The sequence below is a fragment of the Cupressus sempervirens genome, chromosome 8, assembly GCF_028749045.1.
Source record: "Cupressus sempervirens isolate cs-2001-9-10 chromosome 8, ASM2874904v1, whole genome shotgun sequence".
Taxonomy (NCBI): Eukaryota; Viridiplantae; Streptophyta; class Pinopsida; order Cupressales; family Cupressaceae; genus Cupressus; species Cupressus sempervirens.
In genome coordinates this window covers 545,488,233-545,494,232 of record NC_143125.1, presented here as the reverse complement: position 1 = coordinate 545,494,232, position 6,000 = coordinate 545,488,233, and the positions used below count along the sequence as shown (strand labels likewise).

Here is a 6,000-nt window from a genome sequence, read left to right as displayed (position 1 = left end):
AATGGTGAATTGGTACATCTAGAAATGAGGATAACTTATCTACTCATGGCATACGAGGCTAGGTTACATAAATTTTGGCAATCTTGTTAAGGTAAGAAAGAAAGGGTATGTTAGTTTGATCTTCACTTGATTTTAAGAATACTTTAATATTCTCTATTTCACAAGGTCAACCACATGAAGGTAAAAGCTCATTTGGCCCTCCTACCCCCACCCCCCAACATCACTCTAAATTTCTCACTAACATCTAGTTACATATTTCATTCATTCGTTCATCCATCCATTTATGAACTATAACGTTCAACTAATAAAATCACATAACATTTATTAATATGACATAAAATTCACTAATACACAACATTCATCAATAATTCACTAAAACATCAATAATTATAATCACATAACAATATTCATTAACATGACATAAAACTCATTATTATGCAACATTCATCAATAATTCATTAAGACATTGTTCTTTCATTCTCAAACAAGGTTTATAATAATCATTTCTTTTTTTACTTTTTCTTTATTTTTTAAGGTAAACGCTAATAGGAACATCAATATCTTCAGTATTCTCCTCCTCTTGTGATTATCCCAGCATATGATGCTTCGTGATTTTTGAGAAGCATGAGGTTGTTGCGCCAAAGGGGGATCCACTACCATAACAAGTAAATGGGTTAAATTCAAAATAATTTTGTATTATTGTTACATGTTTTTCATTAATTAAAAGAACATAACAAGGATTTTTTTACCTAACTGTGCCACATCATCTACAATAGCATTTTGATCAGCCCCCACCTCAACATGCTAAACACTCATATCATGTTCCACTCATTCACCATGATGTTTGGCATGCTCTAAAATATTCAAAAAATGGTTACAACAATTGTAATTAAAGATGTTAAATTGTATTAATAATTCAATAATTTGTTTTCAATAGGAAACGAATACCTCCATCACTAAGATACACATCATGGCCTTCATATGCAGTGAAATGTCATTAGAAAAGAATAGTCAATTTATGTTTGGAATTAACATCAAAAATATGATTTCTCAAGTATTGAATTTGATTTATTTTTCATTTGACCTATTTACATGTGTCATCCGATGCACCAGAATCTTTGGTATGGCCATAGTAATCTTGGTGTAGGCATGCACCCACGGCTTTATAGCCTTGCTTGAGGGAATTTTTTTGTCTTCTTTTGTGGGTGCAATTTTAAATTCTGGGCCCTTTATTTTTGGCTTAATATCATCAATTTCAATGTGTGTTTGATTAAACCAAACAAATTACAATTTTTATCTAAAAAGTTGATTCCAAATTTTATTTACTGTTACTTACAAGTCATGTGTGAAGTTTCATATAGCCATCAAAGCCAAGTTTGTGTTGGCCATGATTTTCTAGTCTGGCCTTTATAGCCTTTGATGTGTCTTGCATTCTATGAAAACATTGAAATATGTTAGATTATATAAATATATAGATCACTAATTCATGCATGATTACATTCTACTTAATACTATTGCATAACTTCTTTTGTCGTCTTATGGTTGAACTTCTTTATCCTTTTGTCTTATCTATTTTGCATCTTACATAATTCCATTCCACTACATAGGTGGAATCATAGGATGCTCACACTTTGGGTTAATCTTTAGAGCCCTTTTCTATTGGTCCCTCACATACTTTAGATGTTTGCAAGCTTTTTGAAGAACTTTGGCATTGTCAAAAATGTTATTTCCAAAGAGCTTTTCTAAATATTTTATGAGCTAATTTTTGAAGCCACCCTCTTTCTCATTTCACCCTTTAGGAAAAAACAAACGCGTTAGATAAAAAAATTAATTGAAGCTATGTAACTTGAATATAGTACAATAAATGGATGAAACGAAAAATATTCTACCAACGATATGAAGCTACATACCTTTTACTTATGGTGGGCCCAAATAGCTTCCGTGTCATTTCATAAAGAGTTTCATAAAAAATATCATTTCCTACAAAAACATCATCAGATCATCAGTCCAAAAAGAGTTATGAATAAATAAACTACAATTACAATATAAATCAAAACAATTTTAAAGTACCTAGAAGCTTAGCTACTTTTAGTAGAATCGTATATGTCTCAGTCAACAATAATGACACTTACAATGATCCATTACTAGCATCACGGGATGGTCTAGAAAATGATTGTAAATTATCACTAATATTGGTCTTTTTTCTATCCCGTGGAGGTGTATATCTTACTACACAAAATTAATCCATGACTATGAAATCCACCCAAGAAAAAACAAATCAATGCATAAGTAACACATAAAAAAATATAGCAAAATAAGGATTTACTAGTTGTAGTCAATACATAATGTTAATGATATCTATAGATTTATTTTCATGTGAGGTGCTTTTATAACCACCACCCTTAGGAATTATTAAAAAATAAACTAACTTTCTTAAATAATAAGCCTTTTTCATAAGTGTTTTCTACCCATTATGAATTTGTGGCCTCTTAATGAGGATTTTAAAACATTTGTAGGCTTGTGTGGCTCACACTCAAGGTGTATATGGTTTCTCCAAGAATTGTAAATCCTTTACAAGAATCTCTGACTAAAACTAGAGAATTCTGCTGTCTATTCCCTAGAAACTTGGGTTGAACCTCACTTGGCAGACTAAGGAAAAATAGTAATGATGTCTACCCAACACCATTGAGCACTCTAATTCTAACTTGATGATGACAATTGAAAAGCTTCTCTTTGTAAGCTATTTCTTAATATCAAAATTTTATATCTACTTTATAATAATGTAGAGGAATTTTGTTTACTTTCTAAAATTTGTATATGTTTACAAATGTGTTTACAAAATGTAACTTATTTCACACTAATATATTTTAAGGTTTGTTGTTTTTTGTGCATAATTTACATTTCACAAAATTTACATTCATGATATCTATTAGTAGATTCATGATAAAGGCCACCACCATTAGCCACCATTAGTAGATTCATGATAAAGGCAACCAACATTAGCCACCAACATGCTTGCATTTTCCTTATTTAGGTTTTGCAGGCTTCATTAAATATGGAGGATGCATACTGATATATTAGACAACCCAAAAGAATGATCCTCTATTCACTTTATCATCACTTTTTTAGCATGCAATTTATGGATGAGATTTTCTTCTTTATATGTCAATCCCATCTATTAGTACGTGACAAATTAGTGGCTATAGCGAGAGTCAACCAAATAAGAATGGGAGGTCAATCTTTCCTTCACAATACAAGCAGTTTTGTCTATTTGTAGTGTCTACATGTAACTCATAAAGATCATATTTGGACCATTTTCATCAGTGATGATTACAAGCGTAAAACTCGGTAATTTGTTTTAGCAATACCTAGATGTCATGGTCTTGTCTAGTTACTATTAGTATAAAAATAGCTCAAAGTAGTCCTACGACATCTCATGCATCTGTTGAAACTAGTTAGCTTTGTGTCTCATCATATATTATTGGAATATTATGTCATCATGACTTGTTTTACAATTTAAATCTATAAGATGCCTATATGAGTATGAATATATATCTTGGGCCAATATCTTTTCCAAGTTAATTGAATATATTATTGGAATATTATGTCATTATGACTTCCTTTTTTGGGCTCTCTTGTCTATTTGCTTCATGGTTCTTCTTACTAATACTTTGTTAGTTTCTTTTTGAGTTTACATTGATTGTTATACAGTTCTTGATTTCCAACAATTTTCCTTTGTCGATTACCTATGGCAATTACTTGCTACAAGACTACAAGGGCTTCTATGGGTTTAATTAGAAGCATATCTACATAGATTTCTACTGATGATTTCAGCTAGATTGACTTGTGAGGCTTGGAGATATCGTCCTCTACTCTTAAAACTAATTTTTTGATCAAAAGATAACTTTTAATTTTGAGGTTAGTTGTAGGGTGGTTTCTAAACTAGTATATCATATATTACTCTAGGGTGTCAAACAATGAATGCCAAGCTTTGAAACATCTGAAACCCATTTATCAAAATACTTCTTAAATAGTGGAATGAAGAAACACATTGAAGAGTAGAATGAAGAAACACATTCAAAATACTAGACACACATTCCACCAAGTCCATCAACGTCATAGGGTGTAAAAATATACATCAGTTTGCATTGCAAACAAAAAAAACACATCCACTAACCCTGATTTGAGGAATTTTGATTTATAAAGCCTACTGGATTTGATGGATTTGATGAGAAATATGTAGGATTATTTTATTATATGCCCCAACTCATTTCCCCATTCACTCATTCATTTAGGTTTCAAGAGTGAATATATATTGTGTCCCTTGTTGCATCATTGTTATCTATGTCTCTACAGTGATCTTTTTCAGTGGAGATAGACAAAAAATAAACAAAAACAAGGGCAACGGGCAATCCAAATAATCCTTAATAGATCTTAGGTATGCATTTTTTCTATCTAAACCCTAGTTTTTTCATTTAATTATCTTCTACCATTACTACAAACACACATACAAACAAAATGGTCAAGTAAAGGGGCATGATTTGCAGCTCAAAATGACTTTAAATCGATGAGCACAACTGAAGCCCAACCTGTCGCTCGTGATCCCAAAAAAGAAAAAACTGAATTTCACTTTTCTTTTTATTGTTCATATCCCAATTTCATCAAAATTTTGACAACAAACTTAAGTAGCATCAAGATTTTGACCTTTTCAAGACAGTGTCAAAAAAGTTGATTTCATAATCCAAAATGGCCTAACATTGGAAATGGACGTTGAAAATGAAGGCCAAATGTACTTGTGTAAAGAATCAAAGTCCAACATCAAAAGGAAGGTAGACAAGGAAAATGTACATAGTAAGGTAAGTATTACTTAGATTGCTAAACTAGTGGATCGGAAGGCTCCTCCAAAGTTAACAAGATCCATTGACAAGAAGATAACTGGTAAGAAATTTTCAAGTTCTAATTCTTGCATGTCTCATGCTTTATCTCAAGTAAAAATTTATGTTTCTTTATTTGAAATCATAGAATTTCTTGACTATACAAATGAAACATTGAAAATCTTGTCTAATGTTGGAGATGTAACCAAAGAATATCCTAAGAATAAAGGATTTGTTGTGGAGGAGATAGTTATATATCTTAGAATATTTGTTACAAAGAATTTATCCAAGGTTGATCCATTTTATTTTAATATTATGGATTGAAAAAAATTGTCAAGAACTGTATGACTGATTTAGGTGCTACCAAAAGTATCGTGCGTATTTATATTAGTAGAGAACTTGGATTGAATTTCACACAACCTATGGAAACTTCTATGCTATAGATAACAAATTAGTCCTAATGGTTGGAGTAATGAATAATGTAGAATTCATGTTGCCATCATGCCTCAATGCATCATACAAAAATGGCATAACAATTGTAGAGGTATTTGGTAATTATAGAACGCTCTTTCCAAGAAATGGTCTAACTTAGTAGCAAGACATGTTTAACTACATATGTCTTATGTAACAGACCCCCTAAATGGGGCAGAGGTCAAAATTGATAGAAACCCGAGATCAGCCTACATCATTGAAGATGTTAATTATAATCAAATGAATAAGTTCTATCAATCAGATATGGAGAACTTTCAAGTGATTATATATAAACCCACTCTTACGAATAATGATCTAATTGAGATGCATGCAAAGGAGGACACTTAAATGTTATGGAAAATATATTTTGATGGGAGATATGGTAAGGAACATAATGGTGTTATGGGTTTTTTGTGTTTCTTTATTTAGCATGTCTTTCAAGTATTCCTTTCTATTGAGATTTAAATGTACTAACAATATTTTTTAGTATGAAGCACTCATATTAGGCATAAATATTATTATAAATCATGGAATCAAGGTACTTTCTATATATGGTGACTCAACCTTAATAGTATCTCAAGTAAGAAATAAATTTGTCACAAAAAGTAGAAGGCTTAAAAGGTGTAGCAATATGGTTTGAAGTCTCTTAGAATCC

General features: G+C 31.1%; 1 protein-coding gene across 3 annotated transcripts in view; it reads right to left on the bottom strand.

Annotated features, from left to right (window-relative positions):
* Positions 1–410: 410 nt before the first annotated feature.
* SAMBA (valine-tRNA ligase) overlaps positions 411–6,000 on the bottom strand; it is an 80,792-nt gene continuing 75,202 nt past the window's right edge. For 2 of the 3 annotated variants that reach the window (XR_016355667.1, XR_016355665.1), the window contains exons 4-5: positions 1,911–1,980; positions 1,291–1,793 (exon numbers count right to left, since the gene is read on the bottom strand). The gene's annotated coding sequence lies outside the window, so the exon portion shown is untranslated. Of the gene's footprint in view, positions 654–749; positions 855–1,290; positions 1,794–1,910; positions 1,981–6,000 lie in introns of those variants that run through there. The other variant, XR_016355666.1, reaches the window with a different exon arrangement.